Source organism: Ictidomys tridecemlineatus, chromosome 1 (assembly GCF_052094955.1).
Source record: "Ictidomys tridecemlineatus isolate mIctTri1 chromosome 1, mIctTri1.hap1, whole genome shotgun sequence".
In the NCBI taxonomy this organism is placed as follows: domain Eukaryota; kingdom Metazoa; phylum Chordata; class Mammalia; order Rodentia; family Sciuridae; genus Ictidomys; species Ictidomys tridecemlineatus.
In genome coordinates, this window is record NC_135477.1 from 36,875,873 (window position 1) to 36,893,725 (window position 17,853).

Here is a 17,853-nt window from a genome sequence, read left to right on the forward strand (position 1 = left end):
TACTTCTACAAAGTATAAATGCTAATTCAGAAAGTAACTCTATGAGAAAAAGACTCTCTTAAGTGATACACAATTTTATAAACACTAATTATTCTTCCAAGTCTGGATATCCTAGAAGTCAGGTCACTCACAACTAGGCTTGTCTTCCACTTGAAGGTTGGCCTATTCCCCAAGTTGAATTTCAACTGGGGAAATTATATGGAACCCACCCCCAAAAAAAGAGAAAAGAGAAAAAGAAAAAATTGAAACCAGGGGTACTCTACCTTTGAGCTACATCTCTAGTCCTTTTCATGTTTTTTTTTTTTTGTTGTTGTTGTTGTTGTTATGAAACAGGATCTTGTTAAGTTGCCCAGGCTGGCCTCAAACTTACAATCTTCTTGCCCCCAAGTCACTGGGTTTACAGGTTAGTGTCAACACAAGGCACAACACCAAAATTTGTCCAACATTCTGATAGTATTTTATTTCAAACTCTGATCTCTGCCCAGTGATTACAAAAGAAAGTTGCCTATTAGCTCGCACAGTCTCTGCTGTGAAAAAAAACTATCAGATGTTTGTTCACTGGAACATATTTTCTCTCATCTAGACTCAGAAAATAGACATATGATTTTTTTGATAATTTTTTAATGTTTATTTTTTAGTATTTGGCGGACACAACATCTTTGTTTGTTTGTGGTGCTGAGGATCGATCCTGGGCAGCACGCATGCCAGGCCAGCGCGCTACCTCTTAAGCCACATCTCCAGCCTTAGACATGTGATTTTAAAAAGAAAAAGGGTTCATGGCTATGCATACTTGCCAACCACCTGGGCCCAGCCATCAGACATGGTTGAACAATGAATCTGCTCAAAAGATCCAAGCAGGGCAGGAGGAAACAGGGGTGGTCTGAAAGAGATGGATGGCTTCACAACGTCCAGCATCATCATCACCAGGGTTTTACCCCAAGAGTCATTTTTGTCATCAGGCTAGCTGCGACTTATGGTCCTCTCTTTGTGCCTCTTCACATTTTCCCCAAGGTTCCTGCTGGAGGCCAGGAATCCATCATCACCATCTTAAGGATGAGCTGCTTAGGGGGCGCCCACGGGGGAACAATCTTGCCATGCATTCTCCAGCTCCCATAGGGTTTAGCAGGTGTTTTTCAAACACAATATACCCCAAGACATCCTTGGCACATTCTTGTCCATACATCAACCGCCCCAACCGATCATAGATGGCTAGAGTCTGCCGTGTGTGAGTGAGGACCACACATGTTGCTCTGGTTCACCAAACTCTAGCAGCAAACCTGCACCACCTGGGCTGGCTCTAAAGATTCCAGGAAGCCCCAGCAGACAGTCTTATACTCCATGTCCCAGACCATAATCCAGAAAATAGTGTTCTGTTACCAAAGTGTGGTCTGAGTTGTTTGGACAAAGGTGAGCTTCTATGAAGAAATCCTTAGCTTTTTCAGGGAAGGCCTCTGTTTTAAATTGGCATCAAATTCTTTTATCTTCTGGATTGACAATTGTGGTGCTGCATTTTTCTTCAATTGCTCAGTTCTCTCTTTCAGTCCTTCAATTGAAAGAGATGACATTGGAGCATCACCCTCAGGAGGAACATAAGCATCAAAGATACCAGCTGTACAGGCCACATGTCTGGGCTGGTCCAAACGTTCTGGGGAATAACCAATCCTGCTTTCCAGGCATGTTCTATAAACTCCTTTTCTGTTTTGTATTTGGGTTCATAAGCAGGAGGTGTGAAACGTTCTTTAGTTTTTACTGGAATGACAGCTATAGACTGAGTCATCAAGAGGGACTGCTGAGACCACCATCCCTAAGCTTTGGATAAGCAAGACAACCTCTGAGGCATGGGGACTGCCGTTTTGTTCACGCAAAGGCCATTGGGATGGGGGCTCTGCAAGAAGTGTGTGAGGTAGGAGAGAAGGCGCAAAGGGTGGAGCTGGCTTAGTAGTCAAAACACACTGCTTTTAAATATGAGAAAGAAAACAAAAGCTCCATTGCACATGAAGATATTCTATCAAGCAGGCCATGGTGGAACAGGTTTATCATCCCAGCAATTTGAAAGGCTGAGTCAGGAGGATCACAAGTTTAAAGCCAATCTAGGGATCTTGGTGAGGCCCCCAGCAAATTAGAGAGACCCCATCTCTCAAAATAAAAAAAGAAGGGCTGGGGATATATCCCATTGATAAAGCACTCCTGGGTTCAATCCCAAATACAAACAGCAATAACAAGAAAAATATGGAAATCCAATTGCCAAGTTAACTTCATAAAAGGCACATGAAAATGATTACACAACCTTCCAACATGAATTTTTAAAACACCTGATGACACTTTATAAACAGTAGCAGTTATGAAGGAAAACTGTAAGTCAGGAATACCAGAATTCTCAAATGAAATGGCCAAACAAGAGGAGTAGTAGGATGTACATAATTCATGAGTAAGTTAGAAGAAATATAGATAAGACATGCTGGGCATGGTAGTGCATGCCTGTAATCTCAGAGATTCAGGAGGCAGAAGCGGAAGAGTGGAAAATTCAAGACCAGCTTCAGAAATCTAGTGAGACTGTTCCTTTAAAAAAAGGGGTTCGGGAGGGGGCTGCAAATGTAGAGCATTCCCAGGTTCAATCTCCAGTACCACATAAAAGAAAGAATTGAAGGAAAGTAGGAAGGGAGGGAGGAAGAGAGGGAGGAAGGAAGCAAGAAATAAAGGAAGACATTTTCAGATAAGAAGCACAAGAAAGTGGATACCACAGTAGGTAATTAAGGAACAAAATTTTTAAATCAAAGAAAAAATGGAGTCATAAGGAAATGCAACATTGCGTGTGTATCATTTGGGAGTAAATGATTCACATGCAAACAAAGTAGGAAAGACCCCCATACCCATACTTGGAATTTCCAAAGAAGGAAGCCAGACTTTGGCAAATAGTTAATATTTTAAAATAGAGCTACATACGTATGTGAAAAGAGGCTCAATATCAGAGGCTCAATATCATTAATCATCAGAGAAATACAAATCAAATCTACAATGAGAGAGCATCTCACATCGCCCATTAAAAATAACCAGATTATGTTAGGTTGCCTTTTTGTGGGAGGATTAAGGCTGAGGCACCTTCATCACCATGCCAATTGAAACTGGCCTCTTTGGTAACTTGGCAGTCTCTCTAATCCTGATTACTGGGCAGGTCAGACAATCCACTGAGTATCAGCTTGGTGACTTGGAACTTCAGCATGAAGCTTCCTTTTACAGGAAAGCAGGGAGATGAAACTCCAAACCTTGCATCTTTGGTTCTGTCAAAAGAAACTTTAAACTCAGACACCAAAAGCCATGGCAGAGAACTTTATTATCAGTGAAAGTAAAGAGAAAGTGAGGTGAAAAAAGTAAAAGCTGGATGAGGCTCAAGCAGAGAGCACTCTCAGGGCAGGGGATGGGGGCATCTCTGAGCAGAGAACCAGACAGGAGCCAATGCTGTCTCCAAATTTAGTACTGTTTCATGGTTGACTTGAAAACTCGGGTCCCCCTTCAGCAACATTCTCCAACCAGGTGTTTAACTTCTTCACATCGGGTGGTGGGGTTTTGACTTAGTTGGTCCTCTCCAGAACTGTCATGGTGGCCATCCTATTTAGGAGGGCTTCATCTACAAGTCAATCCCATGTTAATGTGGACACTGGGGTCAGTAACCGGTCAGTAGTTACCTTACTGCGCCTGCACTACTAAAGGTGTCTTCTTTCCCAGACACTTGGAGACACTTATAGCCAAAATTTCTAACTTCACATCAACCTCAGTGGACCCTGTCTGTTAGTCCCATTAATGCTTTGCTCATGATGTGTTTTACAAATAGCTTCTTCCTTTTTTCTACAGATTAACTGCCACCATTTGATTTCTTAAGTGAGTCTAAAGAAGGACCCTAAAGTGATTTAAAAACCCTTTATGACCTTACCATGCATTTCACTGCTCATTGCTAGCCCCTACCTAAAACTCCATTTTGGTCTTCATCTCGGTCTCTGTAGGAGCTTAGTTCAAAACAATGGCCTCTTCTCATTTAACAAAACCTATAGCATCTCCCAAACATCGAAGAGCTCAGAATATTGTTTGTACACTTTCTGTTACAATTCATAGAAAGGCAGTCTTCTGAAAACGACTTTTGGAAGTGAAATTGTAACATCACATCATGTGACACTCAGGGGTAACATATGTGACAGAGGAGAAAAACTAGAAGATGTGAAGAATTCTAGGCAAGAATGATCCTACTTAGAAGACACTTTCAGGTGTAACAATTTTTGCATGTGTCTACTTTATTTAACACAACTATGCACATAGTGGACAAACTTAAGTTCTTATTTCAAACATCTAGTCTTTCTAGATATGGACAAGTGCACAAAGTATGTTAAAAGTAGAAGTAGTAAGTAAGAGATGTCCTAGATATCTTTTGGTTAAATTCATGAGGAAATATCTGTCTTGTGCCAATGGAATGATCCAAAGACTTCTCTGAGCAGGACATATTATGTCAGTGCTGGTTCAGGAAAGAAGCAGGAAAAGAAAATATAAAGGGCTTTATACCAGTGTATTTTCTGTGAAGCACAATTGACCATTGTCCCTTCTATTTGTGAGTTTTGTTTTACTATTCTGTGTAAAGAGTGTATATAAAGGACAAATGAGTCCTAATTTATGTCTAGTCTATCTAGATGTTAAAGAGTTTGCCAGTGTAGGATAAGAGTAGAGTTGGTAAACTACCACACTGAGTACATGTTTTGTTAAATTCATAGAAAAGACTGTTCTTAAAATCACTTAGGAAGTGAAATTGTTAAAGTCATCTGTCAGCATTACAGATGCAAATATTGACCTGTGGGTTGATAAGACTAGAAAGAGAAGGGTTCTAGGCCAGAATGTTACTGTTTGGAAGAAACTTTCAAATTCTCTCCTGTAAAAAAAGGAGGAGTTTTGCTTCAAAGTACAGCCTTTGATAAGTAAGTGCTGCTGTTTCTTCAGTGCTACTGTATGTATAGTTGGAAATTTCATTCCTTGTCGGAAACATCTAGTGTTTCTAGATGTTTAAAAGTGCACAAGACATGGTAAAAGTAGATAGCTAAAGTAATACCCCTTAAGTATGTGTTGTCACTACATAGGAATGGTTGCCATGTGGGGGAATGGAGTCGTTGAAATTGATGTCTTTGAGGGTAGGTTGAGAGTTCACTGGGTGGGGATAGGGAAAGAAGAAAGTATGCATAGAGAAGCATTCTGTGCCCCTTTGACGAGTTCAGATTATCTAGCCATTGTTACATGTGCATTTTAGTTAATCTTGCTGGGTATTAAAGGATAACTCCTAATCCCCAAATGTGTTACAAGTAGCAAAATGACCCATGTATCAATATCCTTTTGTTAATCTTGAGGAAGAACTGCCTTCTGAGAATGACCCTTATTGGGGCTAGGGGTAGTCCTGAATTTAGTCCCTGGAATGGGGAAGCAGGAAAAGAGGAAGTGTGAGGAGAAGTGCTCTTGGCTACTGTCTTCATATCTGGATACAGGTTTACATTGTAACCATAGATCAGCCATCTGTGTATTTTTGGGAAACTGTGTTCATTGTGCACAACGTTTCGACTTCATTTCACATCTAAGCTTTCTAGATGTCCTGAGGTGAAGTGAATCATAAAAAGGAGTGCTAGTGGGCTGGGACTATAGGTCAGTTGCAGAGCACTTGCCTAGCATGCGTGAGGCACTGGGTTTGATCCTCAGCACCACATGAAAGTAAAAAAATAAAATAAAGGCATTCTATCCATCTACAACTATAAAAAATTAAAGAAAAAAAGGAATTCTAGTGAATTAGCCAATTTAAAAATATCATTTTGTTATAATTGATAGAAAAGATCCCTCTTGGACCTGGAATTTCTTTAAATAAACTACAATATCCCAGAGGGGCCTTGTGTATCAGGACTTGTTCTTTAGGCTGGCAGCAGAGGGGCACAAGAAAACACACAGGGAAAGATGGAAGCAAGTGCTCAAAGATTTATGTTTTGATGTGAGCCACTGGTGTGTGTGTGTGTGTGTGTGTGTGTGTGTGTGTGTGTGTGTGTGTGTCTGTCTGTCTGTCTGTCTGTTTGTCTGTCTGTACTCTAGGAATACTTTAATTCACTGGGAACATGCATTCTTGCAAATATTTCACTAGTAGAAATCTAATAATGAAACAGCCTTGGTGTATTCTGTTGTGGTCTTATTTTAAATTGTGCATTGAGGGAATGCATTATTTTAATTGTAACTCTGCCAATATGTCTACCTAGAGACCTTTGGCCATTTCGTCTTCAGTGAAATTTTTGTCTCCAAGAAAGGATAACAGATTGAGTTGGTGTAGTGCATTCTTTGTTACCAGAAAAATACCCATGTAGCTTTTTAGGATTTTGAATTGGTGAGTATTTATGATGTTAGGAAAAGCTTGATACACACTACCATCTCAATCACCCAAATGGGATATTGTTTATATATGCGCACAATCTGGTGGACCAGTTCAACTAAGCTGCTTGAGACTAGATGACTTTGTTCTTCACTTGTGTTTTTATTTTCCTGTAATTACAATTAACTTTTAAAAAATAAAACTACTTTTTTTAAAAAAAGTGAAAACAGTGGGGACTGTAGCTCCATGGTAGAGTGCCACTCAGTTAAATCCCCTGGTCAGCACTGCCCCAGAAAATCAGATTGAAGTGCAGGTCACAAGTGGAACACATACACGAACTCTTCTCTCTCTCTCTCTCTCTCTCTCTCTCTCTCTCTCTCTCTCTCTCTCTCTCTCTCTCTTTCCAGGGGAAGAGGAAGAGCTGCTTTCTTTTTCTTATTTATTTATTTACTTACTTATGGTCACCAAAAACTTTGCTACAAGCCTTTTGGCTCCCTCTGAGTGAAAGTCTCCCCTCCCAGGTCAGAGCTGGGCCCTGCACCAGGCTGAAGGCACTCACTCAGAAGAACAGGGGATCAGCCAGTTTGAGGCCCACTGGAATTTAACCTTGAGTCACACAGGGCAAGGATGTGCACCAGAATGTCTCTGGGGCTCTTTTGGACCACCCCCCACCCAGCCTTCCTGTGTGTCTCCCTGCCATCTCTTCTGATCAGGCGTCACCTTTCACAGGTGTGGTCCTCATGGGGATGCTGGCGCTGCCTTCAGACTGCCCCAGGTGTCTCTTCATGGACCTTTCTTTGAGCTGGAGGGAACCAGTCTTGGCTCATTTTGCAGGCTTGCAAAGGACTCCTTTTGGGGACAGTCAGACACAAGGACATCAGCATGCAACTGGGCGCCACCCTGGGGTGGGGATGGCTGATGTTAAAGCCTGAAGAAATTGGCCACCCACAGCTAGATAAAGGAGGGAGTCAGGAAGGAAACACTGCCACCTGCTGACAGGCAGGAGAAGGCCTGGCGAGGAGGTGCGTGGGGTGGCCTCCAGTTCTCCACCCAATCTTCCCAGAACTGGAAAGTGTTTCATAATCACTTGCTTTGTTTTTTAAATTAAAACAAAAGTCCTAGTGTGCATGCAGCAATAAAGGATGGATGATGGGTGGATGGAATTACAATGCAAAGTCGTGGAAGTGGGATCTTCCTGCCTCAGCCTCAAATATACAACTTGCAAATATTTTCTCAGCTTATGTTTTCACTTTGATGACTGTGTTATTTGATGCAAAGAAGTTTTTAAATTTGATGCAGTTTACCTATATTCACTTTGTTACCTGTGCTTTTGGTGTCAGATGCAAGTAATGATTGTCAAATCAAGCATCATGAAATTTTTCCCTATTTTCTTCTAAGTGTGTATAATCCTAGAACTGAACCCATGGGCTTGTCCATGTGAGACAAGTATTATAACTACTGAGCTATATGGCCAGCCCTTAATTTTTATTTATTTATTTGTTGAGTTTTCACAGATTTCAGAAGTGAGCCTTGGATAAATATACATCCAACACAATAAAACTACATTAAAAACCTTCATGGAGAGAAGAAAAAAGCACTTTAGAGCTCAAAACTGAGCTGAATCTGACCTTGTGAGTGTTCTATATCTAGGATGATGAATGTCCCCAGAGGCCTATAGGGTGAAGGCTTGGTCCCCAGCCTATGGCACTCTTGGGACATGGTGGGACATTAGGCAATGGGGCCTAGTGGAAGGAAGGTAGGTCACTGGGGAGCACTGGCCCCCAGCCCTTTGGTCTTTGCCTCCAGGCTGCATTGCAGTGACAGTTCCCCCACTGCCTGCACTCACCATGATGTCCTGCCTCACCACAGGCCCAAAGGCACTGGGGCAAGTTACCATGAACTGAAATCAGGAGTCAGAGCAACATCTCCCTCCTTATGTAAGTTCATTATCTCAGGTGTTTGAGTAAGGTGACAGAAAACTAGCTCAGAGTCCCACCTTGCTGTATTATCATGAGAACCATAAATACTGATTAATTTAATTCTAAATTTTTCCATTAGAGAACATGATATCAAATCATGATAACAAAAACAGGAAGATGAAGGCCTCTGGAAGCTACTATACTAAAACTTTACCCACAGGTAGCTACAGACAGTGTTTATGAGATTTCCACCATTTCACATCAGGTGTTTATAAGACAGATGGTCAAAGAGTTCAATCCATAAGTTCCAAAGTAGGAGAAAGGAGAGGTGACCATATCAAGTGACCACCTCCCATTCTCATAATGCCAGATAGGTTTTTTTCCTTGTTGGTATTTTACTTTTGTTGTACTGGGGTTCAAACCCAGGGCTTCACAAATGCCTGGCAAGTGCTCTAACACTGAGCCTCATCTCCACCTCCCCACACCACTTTCAATTTGTCTGGAGACCAACTGCAAGGGTATAAGGTTTCTTCAGGGTTTTGAACGAGATGGAAGCCTATAGTTAGGCAGACTCTTCAAGCAGTCAGGAATGTTGGGGTCCATTCTGGTCTTCACATTGGTTGCTGCTGACCTCTGCATACACAGCAGTTTTCTCATTGCTTTCCTAGAGAAGAAAATTGTTAGCGGTCCTTATTCCACCATTTTTGCTGACATCAGTCTCGCTTTTTATATTGTTTTTATACCATGCATAGTTTGATGAAAGTTGATTTCATGCCTCCTCATTGCAGAGCACACACAGCAAAACAAAATGTGATATGGAAGTAAAACAAAAATTGTTCTTTGAATAGTATCAGTTGTTTCCCTTTACAATTATTTTTGCAGTAAGAAATTGAAATTATTCTACGTATATATTTTACAACTGGTTGACACTTTGATACAGCCTCATGATATATGTAAATTTCCTCTTGTTTTTAATAGCCATGGAGTGTTCCATTTCAAATATATGCAATATTTCTTGGCCAATCCCACTTAAAGGACATCTGGATCTGAATCCCATTTTTTTAAGCTAAGGAATTTATAATACTGTAGAATTAATAGGTACCAACACCATCTTGTGTGTGACATGCCTAATAAACACCAGAACTTGCCATCCATTTTATATGTAACTAGCATTTTAGGGACTAACAACCTGTCACTCTTAAGACAGGCTCCAATAAATCTGTGTGGGCACTTTAGGCCCCTGTGTGCATCAGTGCTGACCGGGAAAAGACAGTCCTAAAACCAACAGGCATTCAAAGAAGGTGTTCCTGAAGATGGCAGCGGGAAGGGAGTGAGCCGCCCTGTGCCCGGCGCAAGAGCACCGCAAGGTGAGTTGCGGCTTCTTAAAAGAAAAAGAAAAAGTAGAGATCATTAAAGGAGATCTGTCGACAAAGATTAAGCACCGTTTCAAGAAAGGGGCCTAGGTGGAGTGAGTCCATCACGACTTTGGCGCGATCGTAAGGCTGCAACCGGCTCCCTTGGCCCCTTTCCCCTCTCCTCTCCCCCTTTGTGCCTCGCTTCTCTCCCGCCCTCTCTCCTCCTGCGCTCACTCTCTGAATGTCGATCTTAATTTCTTTCCCCCTCCCTGCCCACTCTCTCGGGTGCCCAGTCACTCGGCCGGCGTGGGCCCCAGGCACTGCCTCCCCTCCCCCAGCCCGCACCCCCTCCCTGGCATCCCGAGGGCCGCAGCTGGGCCGCTTCTACCGCCGCCTTTTCTTTCGAAGCTCATTAGAGTAGACTCTTCACCCCGCGAGTGAGCCGCCCACCCGCCAAGCAAAATGGAACAGCTGATGAGTGACAATTTAAAATCTAAGGGATCCAACATGGCAGTGAACATGGAGAGATCAAGTCTCTGACCCCTTCAGCTGCGCAGGCATAGGGAGACGTAAACTGTCTAAATGCTATTTGCTCAGGATCACTAGGCAAAGCTGAGCTGACGTGGATCTGGTGCCAACAGTCTGGGCCTCTCAGAACACACGGAGCCCAGATGGGCTGTATTCAAGCTCCAGTTCGCTTGCTTCTCGTGACTCAGCACTAACAATCCCGCTGAAATAACTTCTCGGCCCTCCTGAATTTACAGAGATAAAAGCCAACCGAGCCTTCATAGTCACTGGCCACAGGATTGAATCGAGGCTTGGAAGAGACAGTTAGGACCCACCTGTTGCATTGGTGACCCGGCAAAGGGAACGAACGGTCACCATTTGCATGGGATACCACCATGGCAGAGAACTGACATCTCGGGCCAAGGAGATAACTTCATTGAAGCCAGCGGCGACAGGTGCGTAATCCCCTAGCCATCTCTCTCTACACACTGGGGAAACCTTAAGGGCCCTCCCAGCTCTCCGTGAGCGCCATAGCCAGACCGAGGGAATCAGGAGTGGCACGGGACTAGCGGTGTGGAACTCCCAGCGACTGTTCCCTCCAGTGCTGACAACTGAGGTCCCTTGCACCAGCTACCAGGGGCGTGGCTACTGGAGGGCAAGCAAATCCACTGGGGGTTCTCAGCCCCAAGCTCTGCAAACTTAGGGTCTGAGGGAGGCAAACAGGGAGAGTATGCCCAGATGTTCATGAAAACTGGGCTCCCAGGAGCACCAGACCTGGCGTATAGCCAGTATTATGGTGAGCATCACAGGTGAGCAGGGCCTGGCTTGAGGAAACACAGGAGAAGGCCCTAGGCACTCAGGATTGGAGACCCGCACATTCTGGGAGGAAGAGCTGCTGCACAGTGATTGGTTTCCACCTACTGAGAAGAGAAGCTTGGCCCAGTGGGCACAGCTCCACCTACTGGAAGAGAAGTTAATCGAGCTCTATGACTGCATTTATTATTATTTTTCTTTTCTTTCATTTTCATTTTTTTTGTTGTTGTTGTTCTTTAACTTTTTAAAAATATGTTCTTTTTTAAATTTATTATTATTATTACTTTTTAAACTTTAATTTCCAGTTTTTGTTATCATTATTTTTGTTTGTTTGTTTTAATTTTTTCTTTCTTTCTTTCTTTCTTTCTTTATTTTCTATTTTTTTCTTTTGTCTTTTCATTTATTTTCAATTTTCTTATTCCCCCTTCCTTGAATTCTACCTGCCTACTCTCATTCTCTTTAGTGACTTCTTCCCTTCCCTTCTAATACCTTTCCTCCCAAGCATCAAATAAATTTATAAGAGTAAACAGTAACTCAGCAGTCAAACGGAACAAGAAGTAACATGAGCAGCATAAACAAGCAAGGAAGAAATAGAGTACAAACAATGAAGGACAGCCTAAATATTCAGGAGGACCTAGAGTCATCAGAAAAATGGTCATATAAAGAACTCAAGGAATACCTTAGACAGATGGAAAGGAACCTTAAACAGGATATGACACAGCAAATCCAAACAGTGAAAGAACACATTGAAAATGAATTACATAAACAGATAAAAGAAGAAGTTAAGCATCTTTATCAGGAGATAGAGATTATAAAAAAATCAAACAATAATTCTAGAAATGAAGGAAATGATAAACCAAATTAAAAACTCAAATGAGAGTATCACTAACAGAGTGGAGCAAGTAGAAGCCAGAAACTCAGATAATGAAGACAAAATATATCATCTTGAAAAGAGTCTAGCCAACTCAGAAAGGCTGGTAAAAAATCACGAGAAAAACATCCAAGAGATTTGGGATAACATAAAAAAAGCAAACTTACGAGTCATCAAGATAGCAGAAGGCACAGGGATTCAAACCAAGGGAATGAGTAACCTGCTGAATGAAATAATTACAGAAAACTTTCCAGAAATAAAAAAGGAAACAAATATACAAATTGTAGATGCATACAGGGCACCGAGCACACAAAATCCCAGTAGACCAACGCCAAGACACATTGTTATGAAGATACCCGATATACAGAACAAAGAGAAAATATTAAAAGCTACAAGAGAAAGGAGGCAGATTACATTCAGGGGTAAACCAATAAGGTTAACAACGGATTTTTCATCATAGATGCTGAAATTGAGAAGATCCTGGAACAACGTATTTCAAACACTGAAAGACAATGGATGCCAACCAAGAATTCTATATTCAGCAAAATTAAGCTTCAGGTGCTACAACGAAATAAAAATCTTTCATGATAAACAAAAGCTAAAAGAATTTGCAGCCAGAAAACCAGCATTGCAAAGTATCCTGAGCAAAACACTACACGAGGAAGAAATGAAAAACAACAATCAAAACCATCAGTGGGAAGAGCCTTGGTAATGACAGATGGCGGGGGGAAAGCTAATCATGGAGAAACAAACTAAATTAAAAAAAAAGATGAATAATCAAACATGGCTGGCAGTACAAACCATATATCAATAGTAACTCTAAACATTAATGGCTTAAACTCTCCAATAAAGCGACATAGGCTGGTAACATGGATTAAAAAAACAAATCCAATAATATATTGCCTCCAGGAGACACATCTGATTGGAAAAGACATACACATGCTGAAGGTGAAAGGTTGGGAAAAAATATACCACACACACGGTCCTCGTAAGCAAGCAGGGGTGGCCATCCTCATATTAAATAAAATCGACTTCAAGACTGAGTTAATCAAAAGGGATGAGGAAGGACATTATATACTGTTAAAAGGAACCATTCACCAACAATACATAACAATTATCAATATTTATGCACCAAATAATGGTGCTTTGACGTTCATAAAACAAATTCTCCTCAAGTTCAACAGTCAAATAGACCACAACACAATAATTATGGGTTACTTCAACACACCTCTCTCACCATTAGACAGATCCTCCAAACAAAAGTTGAATAAAGAAACTATAGAACTCAATATCACAATCAATAACCTAGACTTAACTGACATATATAGAATATATCAACCATCATCAAGTGGATATACTTTTTTCTCAGCAGCACATGGATCCTTCTCATAAATAGACCATATATTATGCCATAGGGCAACCCTCAGTAAATATAACGTGGTGGAGATAATACCAAGAATTTTTATCTGATCACAATGGAATGAAACTGGAAATCTATGATAAAAGAAGGAAGAAAAAATCCTACATCACATGGAAAATGAACAATATGTTACTGAATGATCAATGGGTTACAGAAGACATAAAGGAGGAAATCAAAATATTCTTAGAGATAAATGAAAATACAGACACAACATATCAGAATCTATGGGACACAATGAAAGCAGTTTTAAGAGGGAAATTCATCGCCTGGAGGTCATTCCTCAAAAAAAAAAGGAAAAACCAACAAATAAATAAGCTCATACTTCATCTCAAAGCGCTAGAAAAGGAAGAGCAAAACAACAGCAAATGTAGCAGAAGGCAAGAAATAATTAAAATCAGAGCAGAAATCAATGAAATGGAAATAAAAGAAACTATTGAAAAAATTGACAAAACTAAAAGTTGGTTCTTCGAAAAAATAAATAAGATCGACAGACACTTAGCCATGCTAACGAAGAGAATAAGAGAGAGAACTCAAATTACTAACATACGGGATGAAAAAGGCAATATCACAACAGATGCTACAGAAGTACAAAGACAATTAGAAATTATTTTGAAAACCTATATTCCAATAAAATAGAAGATAGTAAAGACATTGATAAATTTCTTAGGTCATATGATTTGCCCAGACTGAGTCAGGAGGATACACACAATTTAAACAGACCAATATCAATGGATGAAATAGAAGAAGCAATCAAAAGACTACCAACCAAGAAAAGCCCAGGACCGGATGGGTATACAGCGGAGTTTTACAAAACCTTTAAAGAAGAATTAATACCAATACTTTTCAAGTTATTTCAGGAAATAGAAAAAGAGGGAGCTCTGCCAAATTCATTCTATGAGGCCAACATCACCCTGATTCCGAAACCAGACAAAGACACTTCAAAGAAAGAAAACTACAGACCAATATCTCTGATGAACCTAGATGCAAAAATCCTCAATAAAATTCTGGCGAATCGGATACAAAGGCACATCAAAAAAATTGTGCACCATGATCAAGTAGGATTCATCCCTGGGATGCAAGGATGGTTCAATATACGGAAATCAATAAATGTTATTCACCACATCAATAGACTTAAAGATAACAACCATATGATCATCTCGATAGACGCAGAAAAAGCATTCGACAAAGTACAGCATCCCTTTATGTTTAAAACATTAGAAAAACTAGGGATAACGGGAACTTACCTCAACATTGTAAAAGCTATCTATGCTAAGCCTCAGGCTAGCATCATTCTGAGTGGAGAAAAATTGAAGGCATTCCCTCTAAAACCTGGAACAAGACAGGGATGCCCTCTCTCACCACTTCTATTCAATATAGTTCTCGAAACACTGGCCAGTGCAATTAGACAGACAAAAGAAATTAAAGGCATAAAAATAGGAAAAGAATAAATTAAATTATCACTATTTGCAAACGACATGATTCTATACCTAGAAGACCCAAAAGGGTCTACAAAAAAACTACTGGAACTAATAAATTAATTCAGCAAAGTGGCAGGATATAAAATCAACACACATAAATCAAAGGCATTCCTGTATATCAGCGACAAAACTTCTGAAACGGGAATGAGGAAAAACACTCCATTCACAATATCCTCAAAAAAGTAAAATACTTGGGAATCAACCTAACAAAAGAGGTGAAAGACTTATACAATGAAAACTACAGAACCCTAAAGAGAGAAATAGAAGATCTTAGAAGATGGAAAAATATACCCTGTTCATGGATAGGCAGAACTAACATCATCAAAATGGTCATATTACCAAAAGTTCTCTGTAGGTTTAATGCAATGCCAATCAAAATCCCAATGGCATTTCTTGTAGAAATAGAAAAAGCAATCATGAAATTCATATGGAAAAATAAAAGACCCAGAATAGCAGAAGCAATTCTAAGCAGGAAGTGTGAATCAGGTGGTATAGCGATACCAGATTTCAAACTATATTACAGAGCAATAGTAACAAAAACAGCATGGTACTGGTACCAAAACAGGCGGGTGGAACAATGGTACAGAATAGAGGACACAGAGACTAATCCACAAAGCTACAACTATCTTATATTTGATAAAGGAGGTAAAAGCATGCAATGGAGGAAGGATCGCATCTTCAATAAATGATGTTGGGAAAACTGGAAATCCATATGCAACAAAATGAAACTGAATTCCCTCCTCTTGCCATGCACAAAAATTAACTCAAAGTGAATCAAGGAGCTAGATATCAAATCAGAAACTCTGCGTCTGATAGAAGAAAAAGTTGGCTATGATCTACATATTGTGGGGTCGGGCTCCAAATTCCTTAATAGGACACGCATAGCACAAGAGTTAATAACAAGAATCAACAAATGGGACTTTCTTAAACTGAAAAGTTTTTTTCTCAGCAAGAGAAACAATAAGAGAGGTAAATAGGGAGCCTACATCATGGGAACAAATCTTTACTCCTCACACTTCAGATAGAGCCCTAATATCCAGAGTATATAAAGAACTCAAAAAATTAGACAATAAGATAACAAATAACCCAACCAACAAATGGGCCAAGGACATGAACAGACACTTCTCAGAGGAGGACATACAATCAATCAACAAGTACATGAAAAAATGCTCACCATCTCTAGCAGTCAGAGAAATGCAAATCAAAACCACCCTAAGATACCATCTCACTCCAGTAAGATTGGCAGCCAGTATGAAGTCAAACAACAACAAGTGCTGGCGAGGATGTGGGGAAAAGGGTACTCTTGTACACTGCTGGTGGGACTTCAAACTGGTGCGGCCAATTTGGAAAGCAGTATGGAGATTCCTGGGAAAGCTGGGAATGGAACCACCATTTGACCCAGCTATTGCCCTTCTCCGACTATTCCCTGAAGACCTTAAAAGAGTGTACTACAGAAATACTGCCACATCGATGTTCATAGCAGCACAATTCACAATTGCTAGACTGAGGAACCAACCCAGATGCCCTTCAATAGATGAATGAATACACCATGGAGTATTACGCAGCACTAAAAAATGACAAAATCATTGAATTTGCAGGGAAATGGATGGCACTAGAGCAGATTATGCTTAATGGAGCTAGCCAATCCCTAAAAAACAAATACCAAATGTCTTCTTTGATATAATGAGAGCAACTAAGAACAGAGCAGGGAGGAAGAGCAGGAAGAAAAGATTAACATTAAACAGAGACATGAGGTCGGAGGGAAAGGGAGAGAAAAGGGAAATTACATGGGAATGGGGGGAGACCCTCATGGTTATACAAAATTACATATAAGAGGTTGTGAGGGGAATGGGATAATAAATAAGGAGGGAAATGAATTACAGTAGATGGGGTAGAGAGAGAAGATGGAAGGGGAGGGGAGGGGGGATAGTAGAGGATAGGAAAGGTAGCAGAATACAACAGTTACTAATATGGCATTATGTAAAAATGTGGATGTTTAGCCGATGTGATTCTGCAATCTGTATTTGGGGTAAAATTTGGAGTTCATAACCCACTTGAATCTAATGTATGAAATATGATATGTCAAGAGCTTTGTAATGTTTTGAACAACTCATAAAAAAAAGGTGTTCTAGTTTACTCAGACACCCACAATTATTTTAGCCCTCTGAGCTTAGGTTATAGAAAGGGGAAGATCAAAGTCATCAGGAGTCAAACTGAGATACAATGCCCCACTCTAGCTGGACAGTGGCAGGTGTTCCGAAGATGAAACTTTGGATATTCCAGGGTCGTTCAGAAATTTGTAAGGCCAACTCTAGAAAAGACCGGAAATATTGTAAGCTTCTAATTCCTTCTTTGATCATAGCACCTTCCTTCTAATTCCTAAGAAAACAGCTCCCAGCTCTATTGTCACACTTCATTGCCTCTTTTGTATTCCCAAACTTTTAAGCTCAGTGCTGCTTACACATGTGTAACCTGTGCAGTACTGACTTGCTATCGACAAATGGACCTGACACAAGGCCCCAGTGGAGATGTAAGAGCAGCTACTAGGGCCACTCAGCAGTGGACTCAGGGCCTCCTTGACCCTTCTTCCACAACTATACAGCAGAAATGCTTGTCGGAGCCTCTTACAGAACATGAAGAAGCTGAGTGGGAGCCTGCCCTGCCAAACTTCTCATCAGAGTTGTCTGTTACCTTCCTTGAGTCCTGCAAGAACATTTCAGGGACGACCCAAAGAACATGCAAGAAAAATTCAGGTACTCCCTCTAAGTGTGCTCCAAGCATCGAGGTGTCTGAAAACTGTAGTTTCTGGGGGAACAGTCTTTTCATGGAGCCCAGGATGGAAGGAGAGCTCGTGGTAGAACACAGGTTTAGCATGAGTGAGGTGATGCAGTGAGAAGGAAGGAGGGAGAAAGCAGCAGATAACAATGGAACAGCTTGCTGCTCAGGCACAGAGGTGACACATGCCTGTCATCCCAGCTACTCTAGAGGCTCCTGGAAGAGGGGGATCACAAGTTCAAGTCCAGCCTGGCAGCTTAGACCCTTTCTCAAAATAAAATATGTTAAGGTTTGGATATAAAGGATTGGGATGTAGCTCAGGGGCAAAGCTTCACTGGGTTC

The 17,853-nt window shown here is 40.9% G+C and overlaps 1 pseudogene; it reads right to left on the bottom strand.

The window, feature by feature from the left end:
* Positions 1-955: 955 nt before the first annotated feature.
* LOC144366225 (large ribosomal subunit protein mL45-like) lies at positions 956-1,840 on the bottom strand (annotated as a pseudogene).
* Between the last annotated feature and the right edge of the window lie 16,013 nt (positions 1,841-17,853).